This window comes from Acipenser ruthenus, unplaced genomic scaffold, assembly GCF_902713425.1.
Source record: "Acipenser ruthenus unplaced genomic scaffold, fAciRut3.2 maternal haplotype, whole genome shotgun sequence".
Lineage (NCBI taxonomy): Eukaryota > Metazoa > Chordata > Actinopteri > Acipenseriformes > Acipenseridae > Acipenser > Acipenser ruthenus.
The window spans coordinates 145,393-164,363 of NW_026708094.1; the positions used below are offsets into that span (position 1 = coordinate 145,393).

Sequence of the window (18,971 nt, forward strand, 5' to 3'; positions counted from 1 at the left end):
GGTCATCACTAGCAGCCAGCAGGTGCCCGAAAACAACACTCATTGTCAGCTCGGTGCTGAGAAGTGGCAAGCTCTACTTCATTAATATGATACAATGACTGGGCAACAACGAGGTGTTACATTAACAATACCAACTAACTTGAGACAGCCAAGACGTTGAAGTATACCTTAAGTCTGTCATGTGATGCAATAACAGGTTTTAGCATTTTTGCATTTCCTGCTTCGTCAAACAAGCTCAAGCCACAGCACACAGCGCTGATGCATCGGAACAGAGGTGGATTTTAAAGCGACTGAATCAACGAGCTGAGACTACTTTTTGAAGAAACTGAAAACATACCTCTCGTCGAAAAATGTGCTATTTAGTTAATTTATTTATTTATTGATTTTGCAAATGGCAGACTACATACATGGGAATAAATATAAAAGGCTTGAAGTTTGCTTGCATTGGGTTGCATACATTTAATTGTGATTACAGACTTTTCTGCCGTGTTGCTTTCTTCTTAGATGTGGTCTCAGGTTCGGTTGAGCCGATTGGTCTCTGTGGCGCAATTGGTTAGCGCGTTCAGCTGTTAACCGAAAGGTTGGTGGTTCAAGCCCACCCAGGGACGATGTTTTTGCATTTCTTAATCACATTAGAAAATGGCACTCTGATACGTTGTTATTTCTTCCAATTAAACAGAACAAAAAAAAAACGCTCTATTTTTCAGTTCAAAATAATACAAAACAAAAATAGTCTTGCTATTTGCCGAAACCCGGGATCGAACCAGGGACCTTTAGATATTCAGTCTAACGCTCTCCCAACTGAGCTATTTCGGCTTGACAAGACTTGCGTTTTTTGTCACCCCAGTAAACCTGTGTATTATGAGAAACGATCAACAGCTCGGCAACACAATAGAATCCGATGCCTTTGCAAATGCGTTTCGAAACACTTAAGTTTTCACCCAGATGCGGTTTTCAGCCGAAACGGGGGGATAAAACTGCCTATGATCAAAGTGGGCAGAAAAGTTGCATACTTTGCATACCGTATTGGGAGAAAAGAAAGCGGATCATCAAATTGATCAATGCTAATGTTAAAACAATTTAAGAACACTTTACATAGGCCTTGACTAATATAAAAATATAGTAATGTGATTTGCATTACGCAGGACTAGATTGAGCTTAAATAAAGACATTACATCTGAAAATAAATTGTGCTTACCCCCACTTACAAGGAAAGTGTCCAACTTTGTATTCGTACTCATAACGTGTTATAACATGTAAACAGCAATTGGAGAATGCCGATGTCGATCATCCTAGCATGTTAAACGAGGGCATTTCTGATGTAAGCTTCTTCCACTAATAGATCGTTTATACTGTTCTCAAAGGTCCGCATCCCAGCCTGAGACCTCGATCCAGTGGCCGACGGAGATGTTATTCAATTTAATATATTATTTTTAATATTAAAACAAGTTAAATACATGTTTGGACAAAATATTTTTCATTGACTTCAACGAGTAGTCTGCTTACAACCAAATGCAATCTGTGTTAGGAACGCTATTTTAGTCTGAATTAAAATGGAAATTAAAATGGTATTGCGTTCTGACAAGAGTTTGGTATCAGCTGTTGATTTCCTTGAAACAATCTTTTATAGTAAAATGAACACATTTATTCCTTTTAAGAATAAATAAAATTGAACTGTCAGAGGAGGATTTGAACCGACACCTCCACTTGGAGACCAGAACACAGAATTCTTTGGAAAGACAGAGTCCTTAAGTCTAGCGCCTTAGACCACTCGACCATCCTGACAAACTGCGTTCATTACAGCAGAAAACCGCATTATTTATTTCAGCACAGCCTAGGGTTGTCATATCAAGGCCCGATTGGGTTTATTACGCACATACCAACTGTTGCTCCATGAATGATGTAATGACAAGTGTTAAAACAGAAACGGTTTGAAGCCAACCCACAAAAGTAAGACTATTTATTTCAATATCGTTATAACTATAAACGATGCACGCATTTTACAATAGCAATTGCTATAGGACAACGACCAAAAAGTAATTTTGTTGCAATACTGTATACAGTGTGAACAGAATCAGATATTGCTCTGTTGCCTCGAAGAAACATCTACATTTTGTATTTAAAAAGGACGTCCAACGTGGGGCTCGATCCCAAAAGAGAGCGGAATGTTCATCAATGATCAAGAACAGCTACAGTGAAATAGCATTCAAGTCCCGCTTCGCGCTCAGAAGAAAACACTGTAACTCCTCGTTATGGTTAGCGAGACCAGACACTAGAAACGCATTTCACTAGAAACAAACTATAGAAATGATCCCTGAAAGTATAGTCTTAACAAATATGTGGGTAAAACAACTTCCCTACTCCCGGCATGATGGTGTCTGATTCGGTTTCCTTTCTAGAATATTACTTGTTCATAGTAATGTTAATAATTGCCAATGCGTTTCAAACACAAAACTCACTTTCTGACAAGGTTCCATAGTTTAGTGGTTATCACGTCTGCTTTACACGCAGAAGGTCCTGGGTTCGATCCCCAGTGGAACCACTTCAGTTTGTTTTTACAATATGACTCCCTGGTCAAGACAAGGAAGTTCTGGGTTTGGCCGATCATTAGATTGCGGATGTAAGGTCTCTGGTCCCATCGTAGAAGCAAGATAGTTTATTCACAAAAAATACATACACTTTTATTTATGTTTCTTTTGTTGGTAAATTAACCCAATACATTATTGCATTCTGTCACGTCATTAGATGATCAAAGCCCCTTTGTGCCAGTGCGCATTCAGAGGAGACGCGCTGAGAAAATCCGTCATCTGTGTCACTCAGTACTGCCAGCTTTCCCTCGTTGGTGATATATTGGTCAGCATAGCTGCTTTCCAAGTAATTGACCCGAGACGATTCCCAGCCAGTACAACTGTGTTTATGCCCACGTTTCAAATAATAAACATTATAAAAGCAAATCGCTTTGTTTTATGTTTTCTTTACTTTTAAGCTGAGAATCAAACACACTTCCGACAACTTCATAGCCCTGCAGACTACGAACAAATATTGAGTCGGCTGTTTCCCATGACCCTGGTGATACCGAGTGTTTTCCAAGTATCAGCATCGGACTTAGCATGCCTTTGGCATGCTTGCTGTGCACTCTAGCATTGCATAACAAGCATGCACTACGGCAGGAATTCGTGGCGCAACGGTAGCGCGTCTGACTCCAGATCAGAAGGTTTATGTTCAAATCACGTCGAGGTCAAAGCCTTCTTTGTTTCTATTCCACACCATTTAATTTTGTAATGTATTTGCAAATACTAGTTTGGACGAATTTAATGTACAGCAAGTAATAATTGATACCTTTAAGCTGAACAGGCATTTAAGAATTAACAACGAAGACATAAAAAGGGACACAACGCCAACAGAGTTCAAGCCCATCACCTTAACCACTTGGCCACGACTACTTGGTGCAACGTGCCAAGATCTATAAACACAGACCACATATATCACAGACCAAGAACAAATACACACACACTGTTTTAAATAAAACTGACGAAACCATAATCCCTGGTTTAGGAGGCCAGTGCCTTATCCTTTAGGTGACTTCCAGGTGGATAGCAGTCAGCGAGACAATACACGACCAGAGGAATAAATGTGTTCATTTTACTATAAAGATTGTTTCAATGAAATCAACAGCTGATATCAAACTCTTGTCAGCACTCAATACCATTTTATTTTCTTTTTTAAATCGGACTAAAATAGCGTTCCTAACACAGATTGTATTTTTGTTGTAAACAGACTACTTGTTGAAGTCACTGGAAAATACTGTGTGTACAAACATGTAATTAACTTGATTGTTTTAATATTCCAAATAACATATTACTTTGAAAATCATCTCCGTCGGCCACTGGATCGTGGTCTCAGGCTGGGATACGGACCATTGAGAACAGTATAAACGATCTATGACTGGAAGTAGCTTACATGAGAAATGCTCTCGTTAAACATGCTAGGATGATCGACTTCGGCATTCTCCAACTGCTGTTTACATTTTCTAACACGTTATGAGAACGAATACAAAGTTTGACCCTTTCCTTGTAAGTGGGGGTAAGCACAAGTTATTTTCAGATGTTATGTCTTTATTTAAGCACAATCAAGTCCTGCGTAGTGCAAATCACATTACTATATTTTTTATATTAGTCAAGTCCTATTGAAAGAGTTCTTAAATAGTTTCAACATTATCAATGATCAATTTGAAATTTGCTTATTGATTTAAACCAGTATGAGATGCACACTCAAAATGTGTCCCCTTCCTTCAACAACCCCCTGACTGAAGATTGGAGTGGTCATCACTAGCAGCCAGCAGGTGCCCGAAAACAACACTCATTGTCAGCTCGGTGCTGAGAAGTGGCAAGCTCTACTTCATTAATATTATACAATGACTGGGCAACAACGAGGTGTTACATTAACAATACCAACTAACTTGAGACAGCCAAGACGTTGAAGTATACCTTAAGTCTGTCATGTGATGCAATAACAGGTTTTAGCATTTTTGCATTTCCTGCTTCGTCAAACAAGCTCAAGCCACAGCACACAGCGCTGATGCATCGGAACAGAGGTGGATTTTAAAGCGACTGAATCAACGAGCTGAGACTACTTTTTGAAGAAACTGAAAACATACCTCTCGTCGAAAAATGTGCTATTTAGTTAATTTATTTATTTATTGAATTTGCAAATGGCAGACTACATACATGGGAATAAATATAAAAGGCTTGAAGTTTGCTTGCATTGGGTTGCATACATTTAATTGTGATTACAGACTTTTCTGCCGTGTTGCTTTCTTCTTAGATGTGGTCTCAGGTTCGGTTGAGCCGATTTGTCTCTGTGGCGCAATTGGTTAGCGCGTTCGGCTGTTAACCGAAAGGTTGGTGGTTCAAGCCCACCCAGGGACGATGTTTTTGCATTTCTTAATCACATTAGAAAATGGCACTCTGATACGTTGTTATTTCTTCCAATTAAACAGAACAAAAAAAAAAGCTCTATTTTTCAGTTCAAAATAATACAAAACAAAAATAGTCTTGCTATTTGCCGAAACCCGGGATCGAACCAGGGACCTTTAGATCTTCAGTCTAACGCTTTCCCAACTGAGCTATTTCGGCTTGACAAGACTTGCGTTTTTTGTCACCCCAGTAAACCTGTGTATTATGAGAAACGATCAACAGCTCGGCAACACAATAGAATCCGATGCCTTTACAAATGCGTTTCGAAACACTTAAGTTTTCACCCAGATGCGGTTTTCAGCCGAAACGGGGGGATAAAACTGCCTATGATCAAAGTGGGCAGAAAAGTTGCATACTTTGCATACCGTATTGGGAGAAAAGAAAGCGGATCATCAAATTGATCAATGCTAATGTTAAAACAATTTAAGAACACTTTACATAGGCCTTGACTAATATAAAAATATAGTAATGTGATTTGCATTACGCAGGACTAGATTGAGCTTAAATAAAGACATTACATCTGAAAATAAATTGTACTTACCCCCACTTACAAGGAAAGTGTCCAACTTTGTATTCGTACTCATAACGTGTTATAACATGTAAACAGCAATTGGAGAATGCCTATGTCGATCATCCTAGCATGTTAAACGAGGGCATTTCTGATGTAAGCTTCTTCCACTAATAGATCGTTTATACTGTTCTCAAAGGTCCGCATCCCAGCCTGAGACCTCGATCCAGTGGCCGACGGAGATGTTATTCAATTTAATATATTATTTTTAATATTAAAACAAGTTAAATACATGTTTGGACAAAATATTTTTCATTGACTTCAACGAGTAGTCTGTTTACAACCAAATGCAATCTGTGTTAGGAACGCTATTTTAGTCTGAATTAAAATGGAAATTAAAATGGTATTGCGTTCTGACAAGAGTTTGGTATCAGCTGTTGATTTCCTTGAAACAATCTTTTATAGTAAAATGAACACATTTATTCCTTTTAAGAATAAATAAAATTGAACTGTCAGAGGAGGATTTGAACCGACACCTCCACTTGGAGACCAGAAAGCAGATATTCTTTGGAAAGACAGAGTCCTTAAGTCTAGCGCCTTAGACCACTCGACCATCCTGACAAACTGCGTTCATTACAGCAGAAAACCGCATTATTTATTTCAGCACAGCCTAGGGTTGTCATATCAAGGCCCGATCGGGTTTATTACGCACATACCAACTGTTGCTCCATGAATGATGTAATGACAAGTGTTAAAACAGAAACGGTTTGAAGCCAACCCACAAAAGTAAGACTATTTATTTCAATATCGTTATAACTATAAACGATGCACGCATTTTACAATAGCAATTGCTATATGACAACGACCAAAAAGTAATTTTGTTGCAATACTGTATACAGTGTGAACAGAATCAGATATTGCTCTGTTGCCTCGAAGAAACATCTACATTTTGTATTTAAAAAGGACATCCAACTTGGGGCTCGATCCCAAAAGAGAGTGGAATGTTCATCAATGATCAAGAACAGCTACAGTGAAATAGCATTCAAGTCCCGCTTCGCGCTCAGAAGAAAACACTGTAACTCCTCGTTATGGTTAGCGAGACCAGACACTAGAAACGCATTTCACTAGAAACAAACTATAGAAATGATCCCTGAAAGTATAGTCTTAACAAATATGTGGGTAAAACAACTTCCCTACTCCCGGCATGATGGTGTCTGATTCGGTTTCCTTTCTAGAATATTACTTGTTCATAGTAATGTTAATAATTGCCAATGCGTTTCAAACACAAAACTCACTTTCTGACAAGGTTCCATAGTGTAGTGGTTATCACGTCTGCTTTACACGCAGAAGGTCCTGGGTTCGATCCCCAGTGGAACCACTTCAGTTTGTTTTTACAATATGACTCCCTGGTCAAGACAAGGTAGTTCTGGGTTTGGCCGATCATTAGATTGCGGATGTAAGGTCTCTGGTCCCATCGTAGAAGCAAGATAGTTTATTCACAAAAAATACATACACTTTTATTTATGTTTCTTTTGTTGGTAAATTAACCCAATACATTATTGCATTCTGTCACGTCATTAGATGATCAAAGCCCCTTTGTGCCAGTGCGCATTCAGAGGAGACGCGCTGAGAAAATCCGTCATCTGTGTCACTCAGTACTGCCAGCTTTCCCTCGTTGGTGATATATTGGTCAGCATAGCTGCTTTCCAAGTAATTGACCCGAGACGATTCCCAGCCAGTACAACTGTGTTTATGCCCACGTTTCAAATAATAAACATTATAAAAGCAAATCGCTTTGTTTTATGTTTTCTTTACTTTTAAACTGAGAATCAAACACACTTCCGACAACTTCATAGCCCTGCAGACTACGAATAAATATTGAGTCGGCTGTTTCCCATGACCCTGGTGATACCGAGTGTTTTCCAAGTATCAGCATCGGACTTAGCATGCCTTTGGCATGCTTGCTGTGCACTCTAGCATTGCATAACAAGCATGCACTACGGCAGGAATTCGTGGCGCAACGGTAGCGCGTCTGACTCCAGATCAGAAGGTTTATGTTCAAATCACGTCGAGGTCAAAGCCTTCTTTGTTTCTATTCCACACCATTTAATTTTGTAATGTGTTTGCAAATACTAGTTTGGACGAATTTAATGTACAGCAAGTAATAATTGATACCTTTAAGCTGAACAGGCATTTAAGAATTAACAACGAAGACATAAAAAGGGACACAACGCCAACAGAGTTCAAGCCCATCACCTTAACCACTTGGCCACGACTACTTGGTGCAACGTGCCAAGATCTATAAACACAGACCACATATATCACAGACCAAGAACAAATACACACACACTGTTTTAAATAAAACTGACGAAACCATAATCCCTGGTTTAGGAGGCCAGTGCCTTATCCTTTAGGTGACTTCCAGGTGGATGGCAGTCAGCGAGACAATACACTACCAGAGGAATAAATGTGTTCATTTTACTATAAAGATTGTTTCAATGAAATCAACAGCTGATACCAAACTCTTGTCAGCACTCAATACCATTTTAATTTCTTTTTTAAATCGGACTAAAATAGCGTTCCTAACACAGATTGTATTTTTGTTGTAAACAGACTACTTGTTGAAGTCACTGGAAAATACTGTGTGTACAAACATGTAATTAACTTGATTGTTTTAATATTCCAAATAACATATTACTTTGAAAATCATCTCCGTCGGCCACTGGATCGTGGTCTCAGGCTGGGATACGGACCATTGAGAACAGTATAAACGATCTATGACTGGAAGTAGCTTACATGAGAAATGCTCTCGTTAAACATGCTAGGATGATCGACTTCGGCATTCTCCAACTGCTGTTTACATTTTCTAACACGTTATGAGAACGAATACAAAGTTTGACCCTTTCCTTGTAAGTGGGGGTAAGCACAAGTTATTTTCAGATGTTATGTCTTTATTTAAGCACAATCAAGTCCTGCGTAGTGCAAATCACATTACTATATTTTTTATATTAGTCAAGTCCTATTGAAAGAGTTCTTAAATAGTTTCAACATTATCAATGATCAATTTGAAATTTGCTTATTGATTTAAACCAGTATGAGATGCACACTCAAAATGTGTCCCCTTCCTTCAACAACCCCCTGACTGAAGATTGGAGTGGTCATCACTAGCAGCCAGCAGGTGCCCGAAAACAACACTCATTGTCAGCTCGGTGCTGAGAAGTGGCAAGCTCTACTTCATTAATATTATACAATGACTGGGCAACAACGAGGTGTTACATTAACAATACCAACTAACTTGAGACAGCCAAGACGTTGAAGTATACCTTAAGTCTGTCATGTGATGCAATAACAGGTTTTAGCATTTTTGCATTTCCTGCTTCGTCAAACAAGCTCAAGCCACAGCACACAGCGCTGATGCATCGGAACAGAGGTGGATTTTAAAGCGACTGAATCAACGAGCTGAGACTACTTTTTGAAGAAACTGAAAACATACCTCTCGTCGAAAAATGTGCTATTTAGTTAATTTATTTATTTATTGAATTTGCAAATGGCAGACTACATACATGGGAATAAATATAAAAGGCTTGAAGTTTGCTTGCATTGGGTTGCATACATTTAATTGTGATTACAGACTTTTCTGCCGTGTTGCTTTCTTCTTAGATGTGGTCTCAGGTTCGGGTGAGCCGATTTGTCTCTGTGGCGCAATTGGTTAGCGCGTTCGGCTGTTAACCGAAAGGTTGGTGGTTCAAGCCCACCCAGGGACGATGTTTTTGCATTTCTTAATCACATTAGAAAATGGCACTCTGATACGTTGTTATTTCTTCCAATTAAACAGAACAAAAAAAAAACCGCTCTATTTTTCAGTTCAAAATAATACAAAACAAAAATAGTCTTGCTATTTGCCGAAACCCGGGATCGAACCAGGGACCTTTAGATCTTCAGTCTAACGCTCTCCCAACTGAGCTATTTCGGCTTGACAAGACTTGCGTTTTTTGTCACCCCAGTAAACCTGTGTATTATGAGAAACGATCAACAGCTCGGCAACACAATAGAATCCGATGCCTTTACAAATGCGTTTCGAAACACTTAAGTTTTCACCCAGATGCGGTTTTCAGCCGAAACGGGGGGATAAAACTGCCTATGATCAAAGTGGGCAGAAAAGTTGCATACTTTGCATACCGTATTGGGAGAAAAGAAAGCGGATCATCAAATTGATCAATGCTAATGTTAAAACAATTTAAGAACACTTTACATAGGCCTTGACTAATATAAAAATATAGTAATGTGATTTGCATTACGCAGGACTAGATTGAGCTTAAATAAAGACATTACATCTGAAAATAAATTGTGCTTACCCCCACTTACAAGGAAAGTGTCCAACTTTGTATTCGTACTCATAACGTGTTATAACATGTAAACAGCATTGGAGAATGCCGATGTCGATCATCCTAGCATGTTAAACGAGGGCATTTCTGATGTAAGCTTCTTCCACTAATAGATCGTTTATACTGTTCTCAAAGGTCCGCATCCCAGCCTGAGACCTCGATCCAGTGGCCGACGGAGATGTTATTCAATTTAATATATTATTTTTAATATTAAAACAAGTTAAATACATGTTTGGACAAAATATTTTTCATTGACTTCAACGAGTAGTCTGTTTACAACCAAATGCAATCTGTGTTAGGAACGCTATTTTAGTCTGAATTAAAATGGAAATTAAAATGGTATTGCGTTCTGACAAGAGTTTGGTATCAGCTGTTGATTTCCTTGAAACAATCTTTTATAGTAAAATGAACACATTTATTCCTTTTAAGAATAAATAAAATTGAACTGTCAGAGGAGGATTTGAACCGACACCTCCACTTGGAGACCAGAACACAGAATTCTTTGGAAAGACAGAGTCCTTAAGTCTAGCGCCTTAGACCACTCGACCATCCTGACAAACTGCGTTCACTACAGCAGAAAACCGCATTATTTATTTCAGCACAGCCTAGGGTTGTCATATCAAGACCCGATCGGGTTTATTACGCACATACCAACTGTTGCTCCATGAATGATGTAATGACAAGTGTTAAAACAGAAACGGTTTGAAACCAACCCACAAAAGTAAGACTATTTATTTCAATATCGTTATAACTATAAACGATGCACGCATTTTACAATAGCAATTGCTATATGACAACGACCAAAAAGTAATTTTGTTGCAATACTGTATACAGTGTGAACAGAATCAGATATTGCTCCGTTGCCTCGAAGAAACATCTACATTTTGTATTTAAAAAGGACGTCCAACGTGGGGCTCGATCCCAAAAGAGATCGGAATGTTCAACAATGATCAAGAACAGCTACAGTGAAATAGCATTCAAGTCCCGCTTCGCGCTCAGAAGAAAACACTGTAACTCCTCGTTATGGTTAGCGAGACCAGACACTAGAAACGCATTTCACTAGAAACAAACTATAGAAATGATCCCTGAAAGTATAGTCTTAACAAATATGTGGGTAAAACAACTTCCCTACTCCCGGCATGATGGTGTCTGATTCGGTTTCCTTTCTAGAATATTACTTGTTCATAGTAATGTTAATAATTGCCAATGCGTTTCAAACACAAAACTCACGTTCTGACAAGGTTCCATAGTGTAGTGGTTATCACGTCTGCTTTACACGCAGAAGGTCCTGGGTTCGATCCCCAGTGGAACCACTTCAGTTTGTTTTTACAATATGACTCCCTGGTCAAGACAAGGTAGTTCTGGGTTTGGCCGATCATTAGATTGCGGATGTAAGGTCTCTGGTCCCATCGTAGAAGCAAGATAGTTTATTCACAAAAAATACATACACTTTTATTTATGTTTCTTTTGTTGGTAAATTAACCCAATACATTATTGCATTCTGTCACGTCATTAGATGATCAAAGCCCCTTTGTGCCAGTGCGCATTCAGAGGAGACGCGCTGAGAAAATCCGTCATCTGTGTCACTCAGTACTGCCAGCTTTCCCTCGTTGGTGATATATTGGTCAGCATAGCTGCTTTCCAAGTAATTGACCCGAGACGATTCCCAGCCAGTACAACTGTGTTTATGCCCACGTTTCAAATAATAAACATTATAAAAGCAAATCGCTTTGTTTTATGTTTTCTTTACTTTTAAGCTGAGAATCAAACACACTTCCGACAACTTCATAGCCCTGCAGACTACGAACAAATATTGAGTCGGCTGTTTCCCATGACCCTGGTGATACCGAGTGTTTTCCAAGTATCAGCATCGGACTTAGCATGCCTTTGGCATGCTTGCTGTGCACTCTAGCATTGCATAACAAGCATGCACTACGGCAGGAATTCGTGGCGCAACGGTAGCGCGTCTGACTCCAGATCAGAAGGTTTATGTTCAAATCACGTCGAGGTCAAAGCCTTCTTTGTTTCTATTCCACACCATTTAATTTTGTAATGTGTTTGCAAATACTAGTTTGGAAGAATTTAATGTACAGCAAGTAATAATTGATACCTTTAAGCTGAACAGGCATTTAAGAATTAACAACGAAGACATAAAAAGGGACACAACGCCAACAGAGTTCAAGCCCATCACCTTAACCACTTGGCCACGACTACTTGGTGCAACGTGCCAAGATCTATAAACACAGACCACATATATCACAGACCAAGAACAAATACACACACACTGTTTTAAATAAAACTGACGAAACCATAATCCCTGGTTTAGGAGGCCAGTGCCTTATCCTTTAGGTGACTTCCAGGTGGATGGCAGTCAGCGAGACAATACACTACCAGAGGAATAAATGTGTTCATTTTACTATAAAGATTGTTTCAATGAAATCAACAGCTGATACCAAACTCTTGTCAGCACTCAATACCATTTTAATTTCTTTTTTAAATCGGACTAAAATAGCGTTCCTAACACAGATTGTATTTTTGTTGTAAACAGACTACTTGTTGAAGTCACTGGAAAATACTGTGTGTACAAACATGTAATTAACTTGATTGTTTTAATATTCCAAATAACATATTACTTTGAAAATCATCTCCGTCGGCCACTGGATCGTGGTCTCAGGCTGGGATACGGACCATTGAGAACAGTATAAACGATCTATGACTGGAAGTAGCTTACATGAGAAATGCTCTCGTTAAACATGCTAGGATGATCGACTTCGGCATTCTCCAACTGCTGTTTACATTTTCTAACACGTTATGAGAACGAATACAAAGTTTGACCCTTTCCTTGTAAGTGGGGGTAAGCACAAGTTATTTTCAGATGTTATGTCTTTATTTAAGCACAATCAAGTCCTGCGTAGTGCAAATCACATTACTATATTTTTTATATTATTCAAGTCCTATTGAAAGAGTTCTTAAATAGTTTCAACATTATCAATGATCAATTTGAAATTTGCTTATTGATTTAAACCAGTATGAGATGCACACTCAAAATGTGTCCCCTTCCTTCAACAACCCCCTGACTGAAGATTGGAGTGGTCATCACTAGCAGCCAGCAGGTGCCCGAAAACAACACTCATTGTCAGCTCGGTGCTGAGAAGTGGCAAGCTCTACTTCATTAATATGATACAATGACTGGGCAACAACGAGGTGTTACATTAACAATACCAACTAACTTGAGACAGCCAAGACGTTGAAGTATACCTTAAGTCTGTCATGTGATGCAATAACAGGTTTTAGCATTTTTGCATTTCCTGCTTCGTCAAACAAGCTCAAGCCACAGCACACAGCGCTGATGCATCGGAACAGAGGTGGATTTTAAAGCGACTGAATCAACGAGCTGAGACTACTTTTTGAAGAAACTGAAAACATACCTCTCGTCGAAAAATGTGCTATTTAGTTAATTTATTTATTTATTGAATTTGCAAATGGCAGACTACATACATGGGAATAAATATAAAAGGCTTGAAGTTTGCTTGCATTGGGTTGCATACATTTAATTGTGATTACAGACTTTTCTGCCGTGTTGCTTTCTTCTTAGATGTGGTCTCAGGTTCGGTTGAGCCGATTTGTCTCTGTGGCGCAATTGGTTAGCGCGTTCGGCTGTTAACTGAAAGGTTGGTGGTTCAAGCCCACCCAGGGACGATGTTTTTGCATTTCTTAATCACATTAGAAAATGGCACTCTGATACGTTGTTATTTCTTCCAATTAAACAGAACAAAAAAAAAACCGCTCTATTTTTCAGTTCAAAATAATACAAAACAAAAATAGTCTTGCTATTTGCCGAAACCCGGGATCGAACCAGGGACCTTTAGATCTTCAGTCTAACGCTCTCCCAACTGAGCTATTTCGGCTTGACAAGACTTGCGTTTTTTGTCACCCCAGTAAACCTGTGTATTATGAGAAACGATCAACAGCTCGGCAACACAATAGAATCCGATGCCTTTACAAATGCGTTTCGAAACACTTAAGTTTTCACCCAGATGCGGTTTTCAGCCGAAACGGGGGGATAAAACTGCCTATGATCAAAGTGGGCAGAAAAGTTGCATACTTTGCATACCGTATTGGGAGAAAAGAAAGCGGATCATCAAATTGATCAATGCTAATGTTAAAACAATTTAAGAACACTTTACATAGGCCTTGACTAATATAAAAATATAGTAATGTGATTTGCATTACGCAGGACTAGATTGAGCTTAAATAAAGACATTACATCTGAAAATAAATTGTGCTTACCCCCACTTACAAGGAAAGTGTCCAACTTTGTATTCGTACTCATAACGTGTTATAACATGTAAACAGCAATTGGAGAATGCCGATGTCGATCATCCTAGCATGTTAAACGAGGGCATTTCTGATGTAAGCTTCTTCCACTAATAGATCGTTTATACTGTTCTCAAAGGTCCGCATCCCAGCCTGAGACCTCGATCCAGTGGCCGACGGAGATGTTATTCAATTTAATATATTATTTTTAATATTAAAACAAGTTAAATACATGTTTGGACAAAATATTTTTCATTGACTTCAACGAGTAGTCTGTTTACAACCAAATGCAATCTGTGTTAGGAACGCTATTTTAGTCTGAATTAAAATGGAAATTAAAATGGTATTGCGTTCTGACAAGAGTTTGGTATCAGCTGTTGATTTCCTTGAAACAATCTTTTATAGTAAAATGAACACATTTATTCCTTTTAAGAATAAATAAAATTGAACTGTCAGAGGAGGATTTGAACCGACACCTCCACTTGGAGACCAGAACACAGAATTCTTTGGAAAGACAGAGTCCTTAAGTCTAGCGCCTTAGACCACTCGACCATCCTGACAAACTGCGTTCACTACAGCAGAAAACCGCATTATTTATTTCAGCACAGCCTAGGGTTGTCATATCAAGACCCGATCGGGTTTATTACGCACATACCAACTGTTGCTCCATGAATGATGTAATGACAAGTGTTAAAACAGAAACGGTTTGAAACCAACCCACAAAAGTAAGACTATTTATTTCAATATCGTTATAACTATAAACGATGCACGCATTTTACAATAGCAATTGCTATATGACAACGACCAAAAAGTAATTTTGTTGCAATACTGTATACAGTGTGAACAGAATCAGATATTGCTCCGTTGCCTCGAAGAAACATCTACATTTTGTATTTAAAAAGGACGTCCAACGTGGGGCTCGATCCCAAAAGAGATCGGAATGTTCAACAATGATCAAGAACAGCTACAGTGAAATAGCATTCAAGTCCCGCTTCGCGCTCAGAAGAAAACACTGTAACTCCTCGTTATGGTTAGCGAGACCAGACACTAGAAACGCATTTCACTAGAAACAAACTATAGAAATGATCCCTGAAAGTATAGTCTTAACAAATATGTGGGTAAAACAACTTCCCTACTCCCGGCATGATGGTGTCTGATTCGGTTTCCTTTCTAGAATATTACTTGTTCATAGTAATGTTAATAATTGCCAATGCGTTTCAAACACAAAACTCACGTTCTGACAAGGTTCCATAGTGTAGTGGTTATCACGTCTGCTTTACACGCAGAAGGTCCTGGGTTCGATCCCCAGTGGAACCACTTCAGTTTGTTTTTACAATATGACTCCCTGGTCAAGACAAGGTAGTTCTGGGTTTGGCCGATCATTAGATTGCGGATGTAAGGTCACTGGTCCCATCGTAGAAGCAAGATAGTTTATTCACAAAAAATACATACACTTTTATTTATGTTTCTTTTGTTGGTAAATTAACCCAATACATTATTGCATTCTGTCACGTCATTAGATGATCAAAGCCCCTTTGTGCCAGTGCGCATTCAGAGGAGACGCGCTGAGAAAATCCGTCATCTGTGTCACTCAGTACTGCCAGCTTTCCCTCGTTGGTGATATATTGGTCAGCATAGCTGCTTTCCAAGTAATTGACCCGAGACGATTCCCAGCCAGTACAACTGTGTTTATGCCCACGTTTCAAATAATAAACATTATAAAAGCAAATCGCTTTGTTTTATGTTTTCTTTACTTTTAAGCTGAGAATCAAACACACTTCCGACAACTTCATAGCCCTGCAGACTACGAACAAATATTGAGTCGGCTGTTTCCCATGACCCTGGTGATACCGAGTGTTTTCCAAGTATCAGCATCGGACTTAGCATGCCTTTGGCATGCTTGCTGTGCACTCTAGCATTGCATAACAAGCATGCACTATGGCAGGAATTCGTGGCGCAACGGTAGCGCGTCTGACTCCAGATCAGAAGGTTTATGTTCAAATCACGTCGAGGTCAAAGCCTTCTTTGTTTCTATTCCACACCATTTAATTTTGTAATGTGTTTGCAAATACTAGTTTGGAAGAATTTAATGTACAGCAAGTAATAATTGATACCTTTAAGCTGAACAGGCATTTAAGAATTAACAACGAAGACATAAAAAGGGACACAACGCCAACAGAGTTCAAGCCCATCACCTTAACCACTTGGCCACGACTACTTGGTGCAACGTGCCAAGATCTATAAACACAGACCACATATATCACAGACCAAGAACAAATACACACACACTGTTTTAAATAAAACTGACGAAACCATAATCCCTGGTTTAGGAGGCCAGTGCCTTATCCTTTAGGTGACTTCCAGGTGGATGGCAGTCAGCGAGACAATACACTACCAGAGGAATAAATGTGTTCATTTTACTATAAAGATTGTTTCAATGAAATCAACAGCTGATACCAAACTCTTGTCAGCACTCAATACCATTTTAATTTCTTTTTTAAATCGGACTAAAATAGCGTTCCTAACACAGATTGTATTTTTGTTGTAAACAGACTACTTGTTGAAGTCACTGGAAAATACTGTGTGTACAAACATGTAATTAACTTGATTGTTTTAATATTCCAAATAACATATTACTTTGAAAATCATCTCCGTCGGCCACTGGATCGTGGTCTCAGGCTGGGATACGGACCATTGAGAACAGTATAAACGATCTATGACTGGAAGTAGCTTACATGAGAAATGCTCTCGTTAAACATGCTAGGATGATCGACTTCGGCATTCTCCAACTGCTGTTTACATTTTCTAACACGTTATGAGAACGAATACAAAGTTTGACCCTTTCCTTGTAAGTGGGGGTAAGCACAAGTTATTTTCAGATGTTATGTCTTTATTTAAGCACAATCAAGTCCTGCGTAGTGCAAATCACATTACTATATTTTTTATATTATTCAAGTCCTATTGAAAGAGTTCTTAAATAGTTTCAACATTATCAATGATCAATTTGAAATTTGCTTATTGATTTAAACCAGTATGAGATGCACACTCAAAATGTGTCCCCTTCCTTCAACAACCCCCTGACTGAAGATTGGAGTGGTCATCACTAGCAGCCAGCAGGTGCCCGAAAACAACACTCATTGTCAGCTCGGTGCTGAGAAGTGGCAAGCTCTACTTCATTAATATGATACAATGACTGGGCAACAACGAGGTGTTACATTAACAATACCAACTAACTTGAGACAGCCAAGACGTTGAAGTATACCTTAAGTCTGTCATGTGATGCAATAACAGGTTTTAGCATTTTTGCATTTCCTGCTTCGTCAAACAAGCTCAAGCCACAGCACACAGCGCTGATGCATCGGAACAGAGGTGGATTTTAAAGCGACTGAATCAACGAGCTGAGACTACTTTTTGAAGAAACTGAAAACATACCTCTCGTCGAAAAATGTGCTATTTAGTTAATTTATTTATTTATTGAATTTGCAAATGGCAGACTACATACATGGGAATAAATATAAAAGGCTTGAAGTTTGCTTGCATTGGGTTGCATACATTTAATTGTGATTACAGACTTTTCTGCCGTGTTGCTTTCTTCTTAGATGTGGTCTCAGGTTCGGTTGAGCCGATTTGTCTCTGTGGCGCAATTGGTTAGCGCGTTCGGCTGTTAACTGAAAGGTTGGGGGTTCAAGCCCACCCAGGGACGATGTTTTTGCATTTCTTAATCACATTAGAAAATGGCACTCTGATACGTTGTTATTTCTTCCAATTAAACAGAACAAAAAAAAAACCGCTCTATTTTTCAGTTCAAAATAATACAAAACAAAAATAGTCTTGCTATTTGCCGAAACCCGGGATCGAACCAGGGACCTTTAGATCTTCAGTCTAACGCTCTCCCAACTGAGCTATTTCTGCTTGACAAGACTTGCGTTTTTTGTCACCCCAGTAAACCTGTGTATTATGAGAAACGATCAACAGCTCGGCAACACAATAGAATCCGATGCCTTTACAAATGCGTTTCGAAACACTTAAGTTTTCACCCAGATGCGGTTTTCAGCCGAAACGGGGGGATAAAACTGCCTATGATCAAAGTGGGCAGAAAAGTTGCATACTTTGCATACCGTATTGGGAGAAAAGAAAGCGGATCATCAAATTGATCAATGCTAATGTTAAAACAATTTAAGAACACTTTACATAGGCCTTGACTAATATAAAAATATAGTAATGTGATTTGCATTACGCAGGACTAGATTGAGCTTAAATAAAGACATTACATCTGAAAATAAATTGTGCTTACCCCCACTTACAAGGAAAGTGTCCAACTTTGTATTCGTACTCATAACGTGTTATAACATGTAAACAGCATTGGAGAATGCCGATGTCGATCATCCTAGCATGTTAAACGAGGGCATTTCTGATGTAAGCTTCTTCCACTAATAGATCGTTTATACTGTTCTCAAAGGTCCGCATCCCAGCCTGAGACCTCGATCCAGTGGCCGACGGAGATGTTATTCAATTTAATATATTATTTTTAATATTAAAACAAGTTAAATACATGTTTGGACAAAATATTTTTCATTGACTTCAACGAGTAGTCTGTTTACAACCAAATGCAATCTGTGTTAGGAACGCTATTTTAGTCTGAATTAAAATGGAAATTAAAATGGTATTGCGTTCTGACAAGAGTTTGGTATCAGCTGTTGATTTCCTTGAAACAATCTTTTATAGTAAAATGAACACATTTATTCCTTTTAAGAATAAATAAAATTGAACTGTCAGAGGAGGATT

At 38.7% G+C, this 18,971-nt stretch overlaps 16 non-coding genes and 1 pseudogene across 16 annotated transcripts; 8 read left to right on the top strand and 9 right to left on the bottom strand.

The window, feature by feature from the left end:
- The first annotated feature begins 534 nt into the window (after positions 1–534).
- trnan-guu (transfer RNA asparagine (anticodon GUU)) lies at positions 535–608 on the top strand. The gene has a single exon. It is a non-coding gene; the product is annotated as a tRNA-Asn (tRNA).
- A 135-nt stretch (positions 609–743) lies between these two features.
- Positions 744–816, bottom strand: trnaf-gaa (transfer RNA phenylalanine (anticodon GAA)). The gene has a single exon. It is a non-coding gene; the product is annotated as a tRNA-Phe (tRNA).
- Positions 817–2,117: 1,301 nt separating this feature from the next.
- Positions 2,118–2,330, bottom strand: LOC131728764 (small nucleolar RNA U3). The gene has a single exon (XR_009322821.1). It is a non-coding gene; the product is annotated as a small nucleolar RNA U3 (small nucleolar RNA).
- Positions 2,331–2,469: 139 nt separating this feature from the next.
- trnav-uac (transfer RNA valine (anticodon UAC)) lies at positions 2,470–2,542 on the top strand. Its single transcript has one exon. It is a non-coding gene; the product is annotated as a tRNA-Val (tRNA).
- Positions 2,543–4,854: 2,312 nt separating this feature from the next.
- On the top strand, positions 4,855–4,928 carry trnan-guu (transfer RNA asparagine (anticodon GUU)). The gene has a single exon. It is a non-coding gene; the product is annotated as a tRNA-Asn (tRNA).
- Positions 4,929–5,062: 134 nt separating this feature from the next.
- On the bottom strand, positions 5,063–5,135 carry trnaf-gaa (transfer RNA phenylalanine (anticodon GAA)). The gene has a single exon. It is a non-coding gene; the product is annotated as a tRNA-Phe (tRNA).
- A 1,314-nt stretch (positions 5,136–6,449) lies between these two features.
- On the bottom strand, positions 6,450–6,650 carry LOC131728783 (small nucleolar RNA U3; annotated as a pseudogene).
- Positions 6,651–6,789: 139 nt separating this feature from the next.
- trnav-uac (transfer RNA valine (anticodon UAC)) lies at positions 6,790–6,862 on the top strand. The gene has a single exon. It is a non-coding gene; the product is annotated as a tRNA-Val (tRNA).
- A 2,312-nt stretch (positions 6,863–9,174) lies between these two features.
- trnan-guu (transfer RNA asparagine (anticodon GUU)) lies at positions 9,175–9,248 on the top strand. Its single transcript has one exon. It is a non-coding gene; the product is annotated as a tRNA-Asn (tRNA).
- A 136-nt stretch (positions 9,249–9,384) lies between these two features.
- trnaf-gaa (transfer RNA phenylalanine (anticodon GAA)) lies at positions 9,385–9,457 on the bottom strand. The gene has a single exon. It is a non-coding gene; the product is annotated as a tRNA-Phe (tRNA).
- A 1,300-nt stretch (positions 9,458–10,757) lies between these two features.
- Positions 10,758–10,970, bottom strand: LOC131728765 (small nucleolar RNA U3). Its single transcript, XR_009322822.1, has one exon. It is a non-coding gene; the product is annotated as a small nucleolar RNA U3 (small nucleolar RNA).
- A 139-nt stretch (positions 10,971–11,109) lies between these two features.
- On the top strand, positions 11,110–11,182 carry trnav-uac (transfer RNA valine (anticodon UAC)). The gene has a single exon. It is a non-coding gene; the product is annotated as a tRNA-Val (tRNA).
- A 2,312-nt stretch (positions 11,183–13,494) lies between these two features.
- trnan-guu (transfer RNA asparagine (anticodon GUU)) lies at positions 13,495–13,568 on the top strand. The gene has a single exon. It is a non-coding gene; the product is annotated as a tRNA-Asn (tRNA).
- A 136-nt stretch (positions 13,569–13,704) lies between these two features.
- trnaf-gaa (transfer RNA phenylalanine (anticodon GAA)) lies at positions 13,705–13,777 on the bottom strand. Its single transcript has one exon. It is a non-coding gene; the product is annotated as a tRNA-Phe (tRNA).
- Positions 13,778–15,078: 1,301 nt separating this feature from the next.
- On the bottom strand, positions 15,079–15,291 carry LOC131728766 (small nucleolar RNA U3). Its single transcript, XR_009322823.1, has one exon. It is a non-coding gene; the product is annotated as a small nucleolar RNA U3 (small nucleolar RNA).
- Positions 15,292–15,430: 139 nt separating this feature from the next.
- Positions 15,431–15,503, top strand: trnav-uac (transfer RNA valine (anticodon UAC)). The gene has a single exon. It is a non-coding gene; the product is annotated as a tRNA-Val (tRNA).
- A 2,522-nt stretch (positions 15,504–18,025) lies between these two features.
- trnaf-gaa (transfer RNA phenylalanine (anticodon GAA)) lies at positions 18,026–18,098 on the bottom strand. Its single transcript has one exon. It is a non-coding gene; the product is annotated as a tRNA-Phe (tRNA).
- Between the last annotated feature and the right edge of the window lie 873 nt (positions 18,099–18,971).